The sequence below is a fragment of the Sus scrofa genome, chromosome 5, assembly GCF_054392235.1.
Source record: "Sus scrofa isolate SSC_HxYL_T2T_F1_AM1 chromosome 5, Sscrofa_HxYL_maternal_Yorkshire_Landrace_v2.0, whole genome shotgun sequence".
In the NCBI taxonomy this organism is placed as follows: Eukaryota; Metazoa; Chordata; class Mammalia; order Artiodactyla; family Suidae; genus Sus; species Sus scrofa.
Window position 1 is genome coordinate 27,457,430 of NC_139387.1, and position 20,675 is coordinate 27,478,104.

The 20,675-nt window shown below is 36.4% G+C and overlaps 1 long non-coding RNA gene across 2 annotated transcripts in view; it reads left to right on the top strand.

Moving 5' to 3' along the window:
* The window catches only part of LOC110260855 (uncharacterized), a 463,270-nt gene that overhangs the window by 128,257 nt on the left and 314,338 nt on the right, over positions 1–20,675 (top strand). For both annotated transcript variants that reach the window (XR_014803451.1, XR_014803452.1), the window contains exon 4: positions 7,850–7,962. This is a non-coding gene — a long non-coding RNA (uncharacterized LOC110260855). The remainder of the gene's footprint in view (positions 1–7,849; positions 7,963–20,675) is intronic.

Genomic DNA, 20,675 nt, shown 5'->3' on the forward strand with positions numbered 1-20,675 from the left:
TTGTCATATTATCCTCTGGCAAATTCACACTCCTGGAAGGTCCAGCCTTCTATCACTTCTATGTGTATGCCTGCACAGCCAAATGTTGCTACATGACAGACAATTTGGAAAAAGTGTCACTTCATGCTCACCACTCTCAGGCACTTTTTAAAAATTTTTTTCTTTTTAGGGCTGCATCCATGGCATTGAAAGTTCTCAGCCTAGAAGTCAAATTGCAGCTGCCAGCCTAAACCACAGTCAAGGCAGTGCTGGATCCTTAACCCACTGAACGAGGCCAGGGATTGGACCCAGAGCCTCACAGATACAATCTTGAGTTGTTAATCTGCTGAGCCACAATGGGAACTCCTTATGCTCACCATTCTCAATGCAAGCTGAACTCTGCACACCCTGTGCCTGCTTCTCTCTAGTAAGCTCATTCTTTTATGTGCCACATGGACTCATATCTAATCTTTTGGACTTCCACTAGAAACCTTGCCTCAAACTCACTGAGAAAACAAAAATCAACAAAGAGGACCTTCATCAGCCTTCTCTCCCAAACTTATATGTCTGTATCATTTTTTTCCTTCCTTCCTGAAATAATAGAAGTTTGTTTCTCCTTCAAACTTCTTTTATTTGAAGAAGATATTTTCTACCTGTACTGTGACCCTTGATTCCTTATCAAAACCCTTTTCTTGTTAAAGACTCTCCCTTCAACTATTTCCGCTTGGAGTTCCCATTGTGGCGCAGTGGTTAACTAATCTGACTAGGAACCATGAGGTTGCGGGTTCGATCCCTGGCCTCACTCAGTGGGTTGAAGATCCGGCATTGCTGTGAGCTGTGGTGTAGGTGGGAACCTCCATATGCCACCGGTGTGGACCTAGAAAAGGCAAAAAGACAGAAAAAAAAAAATTCCTCTCGTTACTGTACCATCAATCTTTTCCTCTCATTTGATTCATTTTCATTAGTTTACAAACACACTCAACTATCTCCCATTTTAAATAAACCTTCCAGGACCCCACATACTGCTTTAGCTGGAAACCTTTTTTTTTTTTTTCTTCTTTATAGCTAAACTTCTCCAAAGAGTTGTTTATACATGTTCTCTCCAATTTCTCCTCTTCCATTTACTACATCTGAAATTGTCTGGTGCTAGATTTTGGTTTGTTGTGAGGCTTTTTTTTTTTTTTTTAATTTATTACTGATCAGTTTCATCACTGGTAATTATTCTGTTCATGTTTTCTGTTTTTCCTGTTTCAATCTTGGGATGTTGCACATTTTAAAGAATTTTTCAATTTCTTCTTTGTTGCCTTTTTTTTATTGGCATATAATTGTTTGTAGTAATTTCTTATGATCTCTTGTATTACTGTGATATTGGTTGTAAGTTCTTATTTCTGATTTTATTTATATGAGCCCTCTTTTTTTTCTTGATGAGTGTGGTTAAAGGTTTACTAATATTGTTTATCTTTTCAAAGAATCAGCTCTTAGTCTTACTAATCTTGTCTGTTTTTTTTTTTTTTTAGTCTCTATTTCATTCATTTCTACCCCAATGTTATGTTATTATTTCTTTCTTTAACTAACTTTGGTCTTTATTTACTTTTCCTTTTTCTAGTCCTTTAGGTGTAAGATTAAATTGTTTATATGAGATTTTTCTTGTTTCCTGAGGTAGGCCTGTATTATTATAAAGCTCTTTCTGGAGTTCCCTCATGGCTCAGTGGGTTAAGGGATATGGCATTGTCAGTATTGTGGCTCTGGTTACAGCTGTGGTACAGATTTGACCCTGGCCCAGGAACTTTTCACAAGCTGCTGGTGCAGCCAAACAAAAGTTCCTTCTTACAGCTGCTTTTGCTGTGTCCCATAAATTTTGGATCATTAAGTTTTCATTTTATTTGTCTCCAGGTACTTTTTGATTTCCTCTTATTTCTCCAGGACTTAGTGGGTTTTTAATAGCATGCTTTTTATTCCCCTTGTGTTGTGTCATTTCAGTTTTTTTCTTGTAGTTGATTCTAGTTTTGTACTGTTGTGGTTGGAAAAAATACTTGATATGATTTCTATTTTCTTAAATTTATTGTGACTCGTTTTGTTGCCTAACATGTGATCTATCCTGGACGTTATTCCATGTGCATTTGAAAAGACTATATTCTGCTGCTTGGATGGAATGTTCTATATTTATCTACTACATCCATCCAGTCTAATGTTTCATTTAAGGCTAGTGTTTCTTTATTGATTTTCTGTCTTGATGATCTGTTCATTGATATAAATGGGTATTAAAGTCCCTTAGTATATTGTGTTACTGTAATTTCCTTTTGTTTGTTAATGTTTGCTTTATGTATTCTGGTGCTCCTATGTTATGTGCGTGTAGATTTGTAATTATTGTATCTTCTTGGATTGACCCCTTGATCATTGTGTGATGCTTTATTTTGTCTGATATAAGTATTGGTACCCTAACCTTCTTTTTCTTTTTATGTTTTTGTTTTGTTTTGTTTTGTTTGTTTGTTTTTTTTTTTGTTTTTCTCTTTTTACAGCTGCACCTGCAGCATATGGAAAGTTCCTGGGATAGGGGTTGAATTGGAGCTGCAGCTGAGGCCTATGCTGGAGCAGTGGCAACACCAGATCTGAGCTGCATCTGTGACCTATGCCACAGTTTGCAGCAATACCAGATCCTTGACCCACTGAGTGAGGCTAGAGATTGAATCTGCATCCTCACAGAGACAGTGTTGGATCCTTAACCCACTGAGCCACAATGGAACTCCCACCCCAGTTTTCTTTTTGCTTCTACTTGCATGGAATACCTTTTTCTATCTTTCCACTTTCAGTATGTGTGTCTATATCTAAAGTGAGTCCCTTTTAGGCAGCATATGTATGAGTCTTGTTTTTAAATTCATTCAGCCGCTCTCTGATTTTGGATTGGAGCATTTAATCCATTTACATTTAAAGTGGTTATTGGGTGCTGGGGTGGGTTTTATGATAATTACAAGAAAAGGTATCTGCCTTTAGAGTCTCAAGCTCTTGAATCTAACTTCCCCAAAGTGTCCAAAGCAATGTATCCAAAATGGAAGTTTGCTCATATCACCTCTTTCACTAAACATGTCTGGTTCTGTCCTGTGGCCTTTGTGATCAGAATGAACTCCCTGTTCTGCCATACAAAGACTTTGATGGCTTTCCCTTTCCTCTTTATCTTCTTCACCTAGTTTCTCTAGGCTATTTTATGCTTCAGTTAAGCATAATTATATGCAAACTTTCCAGCAGTGACCTGCTACCTCTTGGTGCCATCTTTTCCATTTGTGGTGTTTCTTCACCAGAGACATTTTTCTTCCAGTTTTTGAGAAACTGTTAGCTCAGTATCAATACCCAGCTCAATCATCTTATTGGGAAATATGAGTATACAACTTTCCTTCTCTTCCATATTCCATACTGCAGGATGAGGTAGGAGCCCGTTTGATCTTAAGTTATCCTGTCACAGATAGCACTTGTTGCATTAAATGTAAGGTCTTTGTGAGCAGACTGGATATTTCTCTTCAACGCCTTGTCCTGTGCTTGCCACGAAGGAGGTGATCACCAATGTCTGCTGAATGACTGAATGACTTGAATTGGATAGCTGTGTTGTGTGAAATGATGTATAGCAAAGTGCAAGGTCAATCAGTGTACAAATACAGGGTATACTGCTGTTCCAATTGGTCAGGTACCTTTCTCATATAAGGCTTTGCAGAGGCTAGTTCAGTTGGTAGAGAGATGTCTCTGTATTAGCTATGTGCCCATCTAGTATCAATGTAATTTTTGATATTTTTAAATGAATTTATGATCACAAGTTATTTATGCTCTTTCTTTAAGTAGTTCTTATGACTGTAATTCCTTCTAGCATTATTTATTATTTTAACTTACTTTATTTCTTTTATTTTTATTGTGCTTGCTTTTCTCATTCTGAAAGAGAGAATTTAAATTGTTTGTATGAGTGTTAGGACATGGTGATCTAAGAAAAGTCTTACGCAAATTAGGTCTTGCTATTCAGACTCCCTGATGGATGCTTAATATGCTGGATCTTGTTTCTCCTCTGGGGCTAAAGTTATGGCACCAGAATGTGAGCTAAACTTAACCCTAAATTATGTGCTATCAATATATTTTAATCAGAAGCCTAAAATCCCTGGAGACTTTGCTTTTTTAAGTCACTGATTTTGAACTCTGTTGTCATGTTCAATTGCTCATGTAATATTAAGCCCTAGTTGATCCTTAATTTCAAGAAATGCGAGCCAAACCCCATAAACAAGAATTTCGAAAACTGCTGAACTGTGGAAAGTAGTTTCTTTACAATTGCTGAAATATACACATAATGAGTAGTGTCTGATACATATTTTTGAATTCAATTGTTATATTTTAAAAATGAACTGGAGTTATTAGCTGTAAGTATACTATTCCACATATTCCATTTTATTTCATAATATTTCACCTGGATGTCTGCTATCATCTCAAACATAATGCCCAAACTCTTCATTTTTATTCTTCCTCCCCCACGCTATTCGCCCCCAATATTACATTTTAATAAAAATCATCAGCCATCACTAGTTGCTCCAGCCCCAAACGTGGAAGTCATTTTCAATTTCTTTCTTTCCTTCTCCTCCCATAAGCAATGTATCAGCAAGTTGTATTATGTCAGTCTCCACAAAAATATTCTTAGTTTCTTTCTAGCTCCTCTGCTACAACATTGGAGTAAGTCATCATCGTTTCCCTCCTGGCTGCTACCATAGCCCTCTCTTTAACTGCGGCTAGGCAGTCTGGCTCTGAAGTGTGAGCTTCTAACCACTGCATTTGGCTGTCTCTTGTTTCCTTCTCTCTGCCCTTAGAATAAAATCCAAACTCCTTACCCTAGCCATTGCCCTTGGCAATATGGAGCGTTTTGGAAACTTCTGTGAGAAACTTTAGTGAAATTGTGCATATGAATGGCAGACTACTGAGGGTGGAGGAGGAGTGAGTGGCAGTTAGAAATTGTGGGTAGCAAGTCATTATTTTGGGAATTTTGCTATGAAGAGGAGGAGGGAGGTACAGGGCCAATAAGAGTGGGCATAAGGGATAGAGAAGTGGTGCTTGTTTTTTTTGAGGAAAAAGGAAACTCGAGCAATATCATATAGGGAAGGGGACTGAATGGAAAAGTTTGACACATGGGGTGAAAGGGATGGCTGAATAATGCCTCTGAAGGCTGGTTTAATCTTAGACTCTGCATTAGCTATCTGCTGCTATGTTAACAAATTACCTGAAAACATAGCAGCTTATATGATAAACATTTATTATCTCACATACTTTCTGAAGATCAGGACTCTGACAGCTGCTTAGCTGGGTAGTTCTGGCTCAAGATCTCTTGAGAGGTTGCAGTTAAGCTGGCAGCCAGAGCTAGTCTCTGAAGATTTGACTGGAGCTGCAGTAGCTGCTTACAAACTGTTGGCAAGAAGCTTACGTTCCTTACCACATGGGCCTCCCCATAGTGCTGCTCATGACAAGATTTCACCTATGGCAAGTGATCCAAGAGAAATAAGAAAGTAAAAACCCAAATAGAAGCTGCTGTGTCTTTTGTAATGTAATGTGGGGGTAATACCATCACTTACCATCACTTCTGTTCATACACATTAATCCTGGTTCAGTGCTGGAGAAACTACAAACAGGTGTGAATATTAGGAGACAGGGATCATTGTGGTCCATCTTAGAGGTTGGCTACCACAGAACTCAAAAAGAGTATTTTTGTTCTGTAAAGCAGAAGTTCTGGAGAAAGAGGAGGAAATTGAGAATGAGACTGACCTGTGGCTTCAGTTTTCTCAGTGAAGCTGGAGGCAAAGTCCTTTTCTTAGAGTGACAGGGTAGAAGAGGAGTCACCCCTCAGGAAAATAGGAAAGGCATCCCCTTTCATGTGTAGGATGGTCTGGTCAAATTGAGGGCTCACCCAGTTGAGGTGGGAAATGAAAAATTTGCAGAAGCACCATTCTGAGTGCTTGTGTGATTTTTCTTCTTCAAATGTAGTGAAGCTGAAATGGGGACACTGGATGATTGGCATGATCCAGGATGGGGGCTTTTGTTGGAAAGGATGTGGTTCAGGCAAAAGAAGAAAGAATAATTGTGAAAAACGTTGAGGGAATGATTGAGATAATCTGTCATGGAGCTGAAAGGAAGGACCTGAAACCAAGGTAGCTTAAAGATGTGATAAAATGGAAGGGCCAAGAAACTTAAGATTTTGCTGTAGTCGAAGTGAAGGTAAAACTAGAGGGGGAGAGGGAGGGCTGGACGCAGGAGATGGTGGTTAGAGATGACTTTGAAGTTCAGGACATTCTATATAATGGACATGAGAAAATGTTTTAGGAAAATGTGTCTAAAGTGAACTAGATTTAAAAACCAGATTTATGCATTCCATACAAAATGGAATTATTGGTTAATCAGTCAACATGTATATGTTGAGCTATAACTACATGTCCACAAATGTGTGAGATTCTGTGGGTGATAAAATCAATTAAAGTACATTTCTTTCCACTAAAGGCTCTACTACATGATTTTTTGATTTAGCAGAGGCTTTTTCACTTTATGCTAGAATCCATTGCAGGTTTTATGAAATAATAAACATTGTCCTTTTTCAGCAGGTTATGATGGAATTTGAAATACGCAAGTGCATGTTGTAGACCAATTTAAACATATGTCTTGTGTAAAGTAAGTGTAGGTTCTTTCTCAGTGTTCCTAATTTGGAAAATATTTATGAAAATTACCTTCTAATAATAAATTATTAGCAAATATACATAACAGTGGTTCTCAAAGTGTGGTTCTTGGCAAGTAGTAAAGACATCACCTGGAAACTAGTTGGAAATACAGATTCTAGGGTCCCACCTGAGATCTACTATATCATAAACTCTGGGAGTGAGGTCCAGCGGTCTGTGTTTTAACAATTTCTTTAGGTGATTTTGATGCCCTCTAGGAACTAACATGGAAGATATTCACTTAATAATAAAGCAAAATGAAACCAAAAACTAGATAGAGGAACTCTTCACTGTTGGGATTTTAGTTTCTACTTCAGAATTACTAACAAAAGCTATTTTTTATTTTGTCACAAGTAGCTCAGTGAAAACAATAACTCTTTTAGTGTTACCATTACTTACTGGTATATTTCAGAACTATATATATATATTAGCTTCTTATAACCTCTTCACAGATATTTTTTACTAAAATCTCATGGTACAGATTCCACTAAAGAAAGTAAAATCTTATTCTGCAAGAAATAATGTCTCTGTATAAGGCATATTTTTAATAGTTGAAATTAGAGTTCAAAGCCTTTTATATTGTGGATTTGGCCATTCTATTATCCGTAAATAATTTACTTACCCATGCTTAGCCCTTAATACACAGTTCAAAGTAGGTATAGTCTAAATACTTTCTTATTAACTTCTCACTGTTTTGATGGTAGCAACTATTTGAGCAGACTTCTCTACATATAATTGCTGCATATATTATTCCTAAAACTCTGTCTAAATTTTTTAAAAAGAGTTTATCAAATTTTATTTTTCTAAAGTAGAGAATTATTTCATTTATTCAGCAATGTTGGGGGCAGAATTCTTCCATGCAAATGAATTTTCTAGGAACCTGACCTCTGTTTGTGTATCTGCAGCGCTTTCTTTTTGGATTTATATCTATAAAATCAGAAGATTGTTTGGTAAGGTGGCCAGTTTGATTTTTCACATTCAAAGTTTTATTTTGAACACATTTTATGATAAACTTTTCCTCTAATTAAATAAATGTTTATTGAGCACCTCCTATTTTCACACTCTCTTGGGTGGTAAGATGGATAAAAAGATGAATGAGAGGGGTCACCAAGATGGCAACATAAGAGGGTCTTGAATTTCCTTCCTCCCAGGATTCACTGAATATACAGCTATTCATGGATCAATTTCCTCTGAGAGGAATCCACAAACAAGCTGAGTGGCTCCTACACAATGGGTGGCTGAGAAAATACTCACCTTGAAACAGGTAAGAAAGGCTGAGACAACTCTCACCATAAACTCTACCCCTAGGAATGGTGCCTCACAGTCAGGGGGGAACCAACCCCCGGCTTCCCTCTGAGGAGTGAAGGGTTTGGACCACATGTACAGTGCCCCAACTTTCACGTATAGACTGTTCTTATAGGGTTTACCTGTGGTGATTTGAATTTGTTAACATTCATTTTACGTGTAAATATTTTCAGTTGAGAGGACTTATACCCGACTTTTTTCCCTGAAGTGCATTACTTGGAATCCTCTCTAGCATTCTAGAATAAAGTGTGAAATTAGAGCAGCATAACAAATGCATTGGGTTTGTAATTGCTGAATGTCAGTTGCTTGCATTACTGATCTTTCAGGGTTGTTTGTGTTTTCATAAATGATATTTCTTTGTAAACCATGTTCTACATAAATGACTTTAAAAGACTCTAACCTCAGAGTTCCCATTGTGGCTCAGCAGTAAGGAACCCGACTAGTATCCATGTGGACGTGGGTTTGATCCCTGGCTTCACTCAGTGGGTTAAGGACCCAGTGTTGCTGTGATCTTTGATGTAAGTTGCAGGTGCAGCTCCCTTGGATCTGGTGTTTCTGTGGCTATGGCCCGGCAGACACAGCTCTGATTCAACTCTGGCCTGGGAAAGTCTGGGAACTTCCATATGCCACGGGTGCAGCCCTAAAAAAAATAAATAAATAAAAAAGTAAGAGAACCTAACCTTGTTATCTGCTTGGCTTCAATGCTTTCCCCTCTCCATTGATACTAATATTAGCTTGAGATAACACAGTTTTCTTGAACTTACTCCAAACGTTTTGCAGAGCTTTTTAATTTTTGCAAATTTGCACAATTAGTAAGACCTACTGGACCTTGAATGGAAATGGCAAATGCAGTGCTTCAGGGAAGCCAGGAAAAGCCAAATATCAATTCCTTTATCACCAAAGAAAATGAACCTTCTTCCAGGGATGGGCTGAACAGATATTGTCAATGGTGAATTAGAGAGAAATGAACTATGGAATTAGAATTTAAAATTCACAGCATGAATCCGAATATTAGAGAATAACTTATACATTGACCCTTCTGATGTTTAACAGAGAGAAGCATTCAATTTGCATTTCATTAACTATTAGAAATCAGATAGGGTTTCTATTTCTATTTTTCCTAATTAAAAAAAAAAACTCTTAAAAAATTACCTTCAAGTCATTGATTTAAGAGATTCTAGCAAGTTTCCAACTTTATAATAAGTTTCTTATTTATAACAGCTCTAAGAAGTGATTATTAAGGATCAGTAAATGTTAAACCTAGTTTAGTGGAAAGTCATCTAGCTTTCATTAATGGTAATAGAAATATTATACCTTATCTTTAGCTCATGAACATGATAGATTCATGGTTCACATTTCTTACTTAAGTAGACACATAAAAAAAGCAATGTTGCCTGTGGCATGCAAGTAGAATATTAATACTATTTATTTGTGGCTTCTGCCTGTTTTTTTCTTTTGTTTCCTGTCTTTTTTTAAGAAATGAGATGATTTAGGGATTGTAAAAGTTGTCTATTATTTAAATTTGGTGGTAAACGTTATTATTCTTATAATTTCAGTTCCAGTTTTTATGTTTGCAACTTGGTACTGTTCATAAATTGACACTGATAAATATTATAATTTTATATGTAATTAAATTGACTATCAGATAGGTTTGGAACATTTAATAATAATATTTCTATTTTTATATTTATGTTGCCAGATATATTGTTTACTTCATCTGATGATTTTTTTTCATTGAAACTTACTTGTTCTGTGTACCTTATCCTAATTCTTTGTCAGTTGATAGTAATATGTCATAATAAATTAATCCAGTATATGTATCTCTGTTAAAGGCTAGGAGTTGCTCTCACTCATATCATGTATCACATAGCATGTGGATATTTTAATAATATCCTTTAAGTTTGGAGTTCCTGTCATGGTTCAGTGGTTAACGAATCTGACTAGGAACCATGAAGTTGCGGGTTTGATACCTGGCCTCAATCAGTGGGTTAAGGACCCAGTGTTGCTGTGAAGCTGTGGTGTAGGTCGCAGACGTGGCTTGGATCTCGCGTTGCTGTGGCTGTGGATAGGCTGGCGGCTCCAGCTCTGATTAGACTCCTGGCCTGGGAACCTCCATATACCGTGGGTGAGGCCCTGAAAAGACAAAAGACAGGGAAAAAAAAATCCTTTAAGTTAAAATGAACTGGTTTTGTTGGATAATCCAAAGGATGTCTATAGTAGGATTTTATAGACTAGTAGAAATTTAGGCTTATAACACTGTTGATTGATACGGGATATGTTTATGTGCAGGAGTTTTGAAATGCCTGTAATATTGCAATATAATAAAGACTATTACTGAGAATAATTGCTGTTTTTAGAAACATATTTGATATATTGTTAGAAATTATGTAATCCAATGCCTTTTCCCCCCAAGGTCAAGGTCATATAGCTCATTGGTGTAACAACTGAATCAGCAAAATCCTGAGTTTTCCTTCATTTCCTTTTTCACAGGATTCTTAAGTCCATGGCTTGATATTTTTCATCAGTTTTGGAAAAATTTTGCCATTGTATTTTAAAATTGCTTTTGACCTTTCCCTCTTTTCTTTCTAATAAATGCATATTAGATATATGTATTCTCTATGTTTCTTAGACTTTCTCCTATGTTTTCCATTCTTTTGTCTTCTATACTTTATTCTGGTTAGTTTCTTCTGACTTATACTATATATAGTTCATGAAATTTTGTTTGAATCTAATAGGCTATTAAATCTGTTAGTTCATAATTTTGATTATTGTTTAAAATTTTTTCTGCATTTTTTGAGTTTTTAACTTTCTACCGAAAGTGAAATATTGAATATTGCAAGAAGGTTTGTTTAAAAACCCATGTCTAAAAATTCTAACATCTAGAACTCATGTAAGACTGTTTCACCCTGTTGTTTTTGCTGGTTTTGTTCATGTAGTTTTGTATCTTTGTGTGTTTGGTTAATCCTTTATTGTAGGTAGGATTTGTATTAAAGTTGTTCGTGGAAATAATTTGAGATCTAGGATAATTTCAGTTGTCTTTGACCAGAGAAGATTTGCCAGGAGCCTGATGGTACTAGTAATTTAGGATCACTTTAATCCAATTTTAGGAACTGAAAATTTTTCTGGGCCATGTAGAAGATTTAAAGATGTGTTTTTGTCTCTTGTGAGGGCTGGCTTATTTACAGTTTTCCCTTATGCATATATGATGCAGGTCTTTGGGATCTCAACCTAAGACACTAGGGATTTATTTCAACTCCTACTTTTAGCAGGTCTGGGCTCTAGATTTTGTCCTATGAGGTGAAGAGACTGTCATCCATTCTGATTTGCTTTCAGCATGCTTTTCTGGAATTTGTCAAAGCCAAAAGTTGATCCAAAGGAAAAGCTCACTTCTTTAGATTTTCATATTTTCCAAGATCTGAGCTCAGTTATTGTTCGCTATTTTGTTAAAGCTTTGATTCCTTCAAGCAGATGTTTTTATATTTCATTCAGCTTTTCTGTTGTCCTCAGCAAAGGGATTGGTTCTAACTACAGAAGTCTCCACGACTAGAACTAAAAGTGACTTTCCTTCTTTAAGTTTTCAAAAAGGTTTCTAATTCTCAAATAATCATTATTATAAATTTTTAAAATATTTAAACATAGAATAGAAAATCTCTAATTAACTCAATTATATTTTGTCAATTTCCTTCCAATCTATTCTCCATAATTTTTTACATTATATTGCATTCTGTATGTGTATTTTTATATCTTTAAAAAACTTAACATATACCATATGCATTTCCATGCTATTATGCAGTATACTTAATTACCATTTTTCCAACTGCATGATCTACTCATTAGATATACTACTTAAGTTTATGGAACCATTGTCTTAACGTTTTGTCATTTAGGTTGTAGTCAGTTTTCACTATTGTAAATAAAACATTAGTAAACATATATGTGCTCAAATTATTTCATCTCAGAATTAGGATTATTAAGGATTTTTTTTTTTTTTTTTTTGTCTTTTGTCCTTTCAGGGCCGCATCCATGGCATATGGAGGTTCCCAGGCAAGGGGGTCTACTCCAGAGCTACAGCCATGCCAGATCTGAGCCATGTCTATGACCTACACCACAACTCATGGCAACCCTGGATCCTTAACCCACTGAGCAAGGCCAAGGATCAAATCCAAAACCTCATGGCTCCTAGTCAGATTTGTTTCTGCTGCACCATGATGGGAACTCCTAAAATTTATTTCATTTTATTTTTCTAATTTTTATTTTTTATTGAAGTATAGTTGATTTACAATGTTGTGTTAGTTTCAGGTATACAGCAAAGTGATTCAGTTATACATATACATATATCCATTCTTTTTCAGATTCCTTTCAAGTATGGTTTAATTATAGAATATTGAGTAGAGTTCTCTGTGCTATTGTTAATTATCTATTTTATATATAGTAGTGCGTGTACGTTAATCCCCAACTCCAAATTTGTAGGATGCATTCTTAGAAGTTGAGTTACTGGATCAAGGGCATGCATATTTTTAGGGCTGAAACATATTGCTAAATTGCCTTTTCTACCACATAGATTTAAGAACCTTTTACTCCATCTTGTTCCTTTTCCTTTGCCATATTGTTTTTGGGCCAAATTTGTTTTTAACATTCCTGTCACAATAAACACTGTCTTTAGGCTAGTCTAATATAATTAAAAATAATTTTGAAAGACTATTTAATTTTTAACCACATTGTGAGGGTGACTATAATTAAAAGGTTTTTCTTAGTGAGAAAAGAATTAATTAGATGTTAAAATTTATTGTAATGACAATTTAATGATGACCCTCTTGATACTATTTTAGTTACTACATTTATTCACACCTAGTATGAGTGACTTTGATTTTGACAAAGTTCAGAATTCCAAGTTTCTTTTAGAAATAAGTATTACATTTTTGTATTTCCATATTTTTGGCTATTTTGCCTGACTAAATTGAGTAAACTGGGAGTTCTCTTTCTTAGCTGGGTGATGGTAGAGTAAGCATTTTTTTCTCTCTGATCATTAATTTCCTTCTTTGTAAAATAGAGATGAACTGAGCTGTCTTGTGCTTATCAGTGTCTGATGCTACGCTAGTTAATGTTGGCAAGTCACTGAACTTTCTTCTGAACATGTTTGTGGTGAAGAAACCATTTATGTATCTTAACAGCAACAATAACAAAAGTACCTTAATATGGCGAAAATATCTTAAGATCCTAGGATGAGGGGACATATTTCATAAAAAATAAGCAAAACTGGTTGAAAAATGACTTACTGGAGTAAATGCAGATTCAGGCATGTTAATTATTAAGAATATAAAGTTTTTGTGCAGAATTTAATGATATTATCTAAAAGTCACGACATTTTTGTTTGATGTGCTGGGTCTAATTTATATGTAAATATAGGCCATGTAGCATTACCTAGACATTTAAGGACTATTTTAATGACTTATTCTGAGAAACCAGTGTATTTCTCTGCTTGAACATTATGCTTGAAAGCACTCTGTAAAAGGTATTTTAATATGTATATTTTGAAAAATAAAAAGTGGCACAGTGCTTTTGGAAGCTCTCTGGTTGAAGTAGGTTCTGAAAATGTTGAGATGTACAATTATTATCAGTTTTCAGTAAGGTCACTTTTGTACCAGTTCTGGAGTTCTGTAAGGAGAATTGTCAGCTACAAAGGTAATGCCAGAGTCTCTGCTGATCTGGGGGAGTTGTGAAAGCCCTTTGCCTACACCTGGGTACACAATTCTATCCTAACTCCAAAATATCTTGGGGTGTACAGAAGACCTTCCTCTGAGTTCTGGCCAATTTAAAACAGGTAAAGAGAAAAGCAGAGTAGTAGAGCTTGTCAGCTGTCATTACTTGAGCGGACCCTTGTATGGCTCCATATGCAAAGATTCAGCTCAATCATGTAGGGTAGGCTTTTCACCTAGTTCAGTGTTTCTAAACCATTTTCATTGTGTGGTAAACTTGTGGGCTTGTTAGTGCTTAATGCTTTCAGTATGCATCACAGCCAGTTAGTAATTCATCCCCCCTCTGCAAAAGTACTGCTTTGGGCAATGCTGAGAAGACCAACTACAAAAGGAGTATTTAGGGTAACTGACAACTGTGATTCAGCTGAGGGTGTTTCTCTACGGGCTTTGAAAGTGCCCCAGGATGAGAAAAGCTTTGTTTGGGATATACAGACCCACAATCACAAATTTCAGAAATGCAATTCTGTGCTGCTGGACCACTGATTTTTATATTTTTAAGAAATCGAGTGTAATATTATCTACAAATTTTCATTCTAGCAATATCTGGGAAAAGGGTATCAATACACATTGAAAGAGGCCACATATAAAGTTGAAATTAAAGTTGTCAGCGTTCCTGTCATGGTGCAGCGGAAACGAATCCAACTAGGAACTATGAGGTTGTGGGTTCAATCCCTGGCCTCGCTCAGTAGGTTAAGGATCTGGCATGCTGTGAGCTGCAGTGCGGGTCGCAGATGAGGCTTGGATCTGGTGTGGCTGTGGCTGTGGTGTAGGCCGGCGGCTATAGCTGTGATTAGACCCCTAGCCCAGGAACCTCCATATGCCGCTGGTGTAGCCCTAAAAAGCAAAAAAAAAAACCCCAAAACCAAAAAAAAAAAAAACCCACCCCCTCAAAAACCCCCAAAGTTGTCTTTGTATAGTTAAGAAATCTAAACCTGGGGATAAAAATGACACTTGTGCCCTACACATCTCTCAAATAGAAAGGGGCAAGTTTCAGAAGTTAGGGGGATAAAGACAGGTATTTCAAAAATAAAGTTTGACTGGGGATATAAAAAGCCAGAAGGACGTTACAACCCTGGACAGCTATAATTGACACATAAAGCCTTTCGCGGTGACTTCTAAGGACTGATCTTTTATCTGAAGGCTGCAGGCTGAAGGTAGACAGCTCTGGAATACAGATCTAATCTTACAAATCTGTAATTTTAGGGATAACTGAGGTGCTAATCATGCCAGGACTCTGACTGCTGAATATGGGTTACCCAGCATTGTACTTGGTGTCGCATTTCCACAGAACAACTCTCACTTTTTAGTTGTGTTGGAGTTTTCTTGGGAAATTGAAAATTGCTAATGAAATTCCAGTCTTTTCTAAATGTTCACACAAATACGTAGCAGCTTAAAAAAATTCCAGATGTAGCAAGCAGATAATTGAGGGCTGATTTTTACTAAAGGATTATTTAGTTTTATGATAGTTTTAAAATTGTGTTCTTTGTGTTCTCACATAATTTATTAGAGAGCCTAGAGGAGGAAGGGAAAAGACAGAGGAATTTAGAATTGAAGTGTTGGGAATAATTCACATTGGAAGATCTATTGGAGATTAAAGCAGAATGTTTGAAACTTAGCAGAAGGATCGAATTTGATGTATGTCCAGTTTTCCAGGACCTCCCCCTGCAGGAAAGGCAGCACATAACTGACCCAGTGATGGCAGCTCATGGTACCTTCCTTGCCAGTGTAGTTGGGGATGATAGTGATTGTAACACTAAGACTACTGTTTGGATTCAGATTTTGCTTTTAGCTCGAATTACTTTGGGGTAATAATCAATTATTTTAAGTTGTCTTTGTGTGAAAAGGTGGTAGGTAAGGCTTGTTGATCTGGCTGCGCAGCCTGGTTGGTGTGAAAAATCTAACAAATCTCAAGCAGTTTCTTTTGAGAGTCCCAAGTTGGTGATGATAAATTTTTGATACATCTTTAAAAGGAAGCAAATATATGAATCTTTAATTCTAATGAGTATTTGCTTTTTCTTGAGGGCTTCATTGTCTCTCTCATTTGAGGGCAAGTAATTATCAATACCATTTTTTTGGAGGAAGGGGGAAGATTTTTGGCTTTGCTTTTGTCCAAGATAAACGTCAGAAACATTTAAAATCAGTATTTTATTCCATTCATGAAAATATAAAGGAAACATCCTTAAACCAATACAAACAATTAACATCCCCATGCATTTTTGTTTCCCTCATAAATTTTGAAGTAATGGAAATTGTGGATTGTTTTCTAATTTGACCAAATTTTCTTCACTGCTCCTAAGACTATCATGCTTTTGTTCTTTCTTTCCTTTCATCTAGAATAACAAAGTAGGATTTGCATATCTGGTTCTGTTTATAAGTCTTATGCTTTCCAGGATGCCACAGGTTAGAAAAAACAAAAACTTTACTTTAAAACCAATTTTCTTCCTTACGGTATCATTTTTTTTAAACTAAGGTTTATTAATTGCTATTCACTGTATTATTCATAACGCAAAGCTGAAATCTCTCTGTCTTGATCAGACCAATCAGTGCCCATGTGTCCTGTTCACTGAGAATAGGATGTTAGAGAACCCAGGTGTGCACCAAGAGGCATTGGGCGATGGAGCTGGGTATCGTTTTGGAGTATTCCAGGGATTTAGTGTTTTCTGTGTTGTATTTTGAGACTCCCAAACTAAGACAAGGTATTCGGTCTTAGTGTTTCTGGAGATGAACCTGGTCTGCATGTTCATAATCTTAAATAATCGACTGGAGTTAAATATCAATGCATAGTGATATTGGGTGTCAGGGTAGCACCGAGTGTTAAATATCGCTTCAGGAAAAATGTATTTACACACATGCTGACAGTTCATTTCCAGGTGGGAGCCTCATGTCTGCTCCGTACACTGCAACTTCAATCTTTCTACTGTGAAATTTTAGACAGCTTGTCTGCAGAGGCTCTGCCAGACCTATTAATATTTATACATTCTATTCACACTCCAGTCAGGGCATATAAGTTGCAGATCTTTCTGATTTGGAAGCTATTAGGATTCATGACCCTTTAGCTATTTACTTCATGTGGTCTAGGAGCCTTTGCAATCAGCTTGCACTTAAGAAGAAAGCACAAATCATTACTGTTCAAATATTGTTCTGTATTGTGACCATTTGTAGTCCATCAAGGGATGTTAAGAGCTTTAATGCATTCATTTATCTCAGAGACACAGGTTATTAGATGAGGCACTCTTCTCTTGGAGAGGAATAGAATAGAAGTGTTACTTACACCCAAAATTGCTTTTTTAATTCCAAATTAGTAACTCTGACTGAAGCTTCATATGTTATTAAGAAATAATATCTAATCAATTTTTCTTCCTGAGAGCAGGTGTTGGTTGAACAAATGATGGAGGCGATGTACTGAATAGAATAGAACAAAGACAATCAAATTTTTAGGTGTGCATGAGGCCCGTCTCTGCAAAAGTCTTATTCTTTTAACTTATTAGGTCTTATGTGTCTGTGGCTTTCAAAGGGTTATACATTTGAAGATGGGTCTTATATTGAATTAATTTGTGGGATTACTCAATATACTTGATTAGTGTTTCTAAGACATTTAATCTTTGTATCAAAATAGTCTTACCTGATTGGAGAAAAAATGAGAATGCTAGAAGAAAGATAGGGGAGGGGAGGAGAGGGGATTGATATTTGTTCAGTGCTTACTCTGGGCTAAGTATTTTACATTTATTAATTGTTTTGAGCCATACAACAACCCTTGAGTGTAGGTATTATTATCCCCATTTGCTGACTGGAAACTGAATCCTAGAGAGGTCAAGTAGCTTGCCCAAGATCACACATTTAGTAAATAAAATTCTAGCACAGATTCATTTGTGATATTTCTAGTATCTTGTTGTATACATGCTATTTCATCTACTTTTCTCATAGAAATATCATGTCCTGGCCCTCAAAAGACCGTATTCTGGCTAGGCTTACTACCTCTGTGAATTGTTTCTAATGCAAAATTTGAGTCCTATGAATTTTCAAAGTAACCTAGGCCTACTGCCCTGCTTCTGGTTCATCTTCTCTTTCCTAACTTCCAAATTAAAAAAAAAATCAAAGACAACTCATTTATTTAAAAACCAGTATCTTTCCACCGTCAGCATGTTCACATTGTCTCCACCACCACCTTTTCCACACTCATCTTAGTATTTACAGGGTAAATCATTAAATTAAATTAGACCAAAGCAGTTTTTATTTCCTTTCCTTGGGTTGCCAGTTGAAAATGTATCATATATTTTGGAGTCAAAGACCAAAACATTTTTGTAGCCTATAAAACATTTGAAAACACAACCTTTTATAAGATTTTTACCCAACATGTCTGTATTTCAAATATTGTTATATAAAATAAAATCAGTTGCTTAATTGACATTCTCTTTTTTGCTCTGAAGATGAGTCAGATTCTAGTATGTAATTTCCTTAGCTTCAAATGACCTTCATGTGGATAAAAACAATGGATGTTGTGACATCCTGCTTTACTGAGATGACTTACCACTTGGGGTACATGGGGAGCTGCATTTCTACAGTAGCTGAGCTGGTTTTTCTTTAGGAAGATCCAGGAAGGAATCAATTTTCCCACAATAAGCACAAGGCTTAGTACCAGTCATCTCAGCTGTTAAAGATGGAACACTGCGGTAATTCATTGTTAAATTTTTTCAGTATTTAGTGAGTTTACCATACCCTGAAATGGCTGAAATGGATTTTAGCGACAAAACATCAAGAAAACAAAAGAATTTCTTTTATATATTAAAAAAAAAAAAAAAAAAAAAGGAGTTCCCCTTGTGGCTCAGTGGAAATGAATTTGACTAGCATCCATGAGGATGCAGGTTCGACCCTGGCCTCTCTCAGTGGGTTAAGGGTCTGGTGTTGCCATGAGCTGTGGTGTTGCAGATGTGGCTCAGATCCTGCATTGCTATGGGTGTGGTGTAGGGCAGCAGCTACAGCTCCGATTTGACCCCTAGTCTGGGAACCTCCACATGCTATGGATGCGGCCCTAAAAAGGCAAACAACAACAACAAAAACCCTCCTCAAACCAAGAGCAGTAAAAGAAAGCACGAAAATCATTATATACTAAAATGAGATGGGCTTTCAAAGACTGTTTCTTTGGGAAAAAGACAAATTTTTGATTCTTTGCTGCTTTTCAATATTGTCATCTTTTGTGCATCTAGTTTCTGAAAAGTGGGCAGAGGATGCAGGACTGACAAGATGACATAAACTCTTAGAACCTTGGTTTTATTTTCCAAGTATGTTCTTTCTCTGGTGTCACCTGGTTTGATGAGAAGTAGCTATTATTGGTGAGAACCACTCCCTTTCCTTCAGGCCGTAAATTTAAAGACTCCAGATAGTGGTGCTCACATTCTAGCATTCACAGCCTGGGAGGTCACTTCAAGACAACCCAGGCTTTGTCATGATGAAGAAAAACATTCCAGGAATTGTGCACTGCCTGGTTGAAACCTAATTTGGCTATGCCTAAGACCTGTTGTCAGTTTCCTTTTGATAAGAGATTAAAGAGGGTAAATGTTTAATCTGTTTAATTCTTAAAGTGTTTGCCAAAAAAGGATTATATATCATAGTCAGAACAGCTTTTCCTTGCAAATTTTCACCAGAAGAAGGTTTAAGTGGGATTTTGAAATATACCTCCAGTCATCCCTTTGTCCACCTCCGTTCTCATCTGAATGGTGCCATTTGTACCTTGTCAGATATGTTCAGGGACAGAGGCAAAAATTTAAAAAAGAGAGGTGAGACACAGGCTTGCTTCTCAATTGGATCATACTTATGTCTTGAAAAGCTGCTTTATCTATTGCAAGGAGTGGTTACATCTCATGAAGTTAATATATACAAATGCATGGTGTTAATATTGAATCAGTAAAAACTTTCTTCTGAAAAGCTTCCTAGGCTGAAGCAGACAAATCTGGCTTCTTCTACGTTTCCTAAATAACCCCACTCTAGGTAAATGCTACTTCAGAAGTACTAAAATAAAGACAAATAGTATATTATTAATAATAATTATTATAATATTGTTAATTTCCATCACCCAGCTACATGCAACAAAGCCATGATTCCAGCTTCACCCTTTCTGAGTCCAGAGCCCAAGCTGTTTCTTAACCACCATGTTACATTGTTTCCCTGATGCTCCTCCACCACCACTACCAACTCCAGGGCAGTTGGTGGCCTCTTTTCACCACATATCCCCATCAAGACATATCTGTGCTTTCTTGTAGTTCTGTATGTATGCAACAGTCTCACCCACTGGGATGTCACTTTGGAGAACAGAGTCAGTGCCTTATATGTTACTGTATTTTAAACCATTAATTTGTAGTTCCCATTAGCTTGGCACATGATTGTCTCCATAAATACTTGTTTTGTGAGTGAGTACTCCCTATTTTATCACTTTGTATTTTAATGCACACATTTGTAGTATAAAACTTTCAGGCTTCACACAGAAACAGGAGACAAGTTAAAGTGGCTCATCTCTGAAAAGGAATTTTTTGGACCCCTGTCCCCAACCATCATAGAAAATAGAGGAATAACTCACTCTAAGCATTAAACTGGACCTGTGGTTTTGTGAGACACCTCCTGCTAAAACATACCATAGTTTGGGGTGGAAATATTTTTGTTACTCAGGTTGGTATTGTGCCAATTGTAGCAGGATCAGATTAAGAGTTTTTATTGGATTTACTTTTAAGAAAATAAACACATTCCTTTCACTTCAGGTTTCCTGTAGTATTTTAATCAATAGTCCCATTAGACACCATATTATATTAATTCATCAAAAAAAAATCAGTGTCTTGAGTTGCTAATTTCCACTTGCACCTCTGTTACAACCAATTAAATTGCTAGTCATTACAGAGTGATTACTTGACTTGTCTAAGGTCACAGG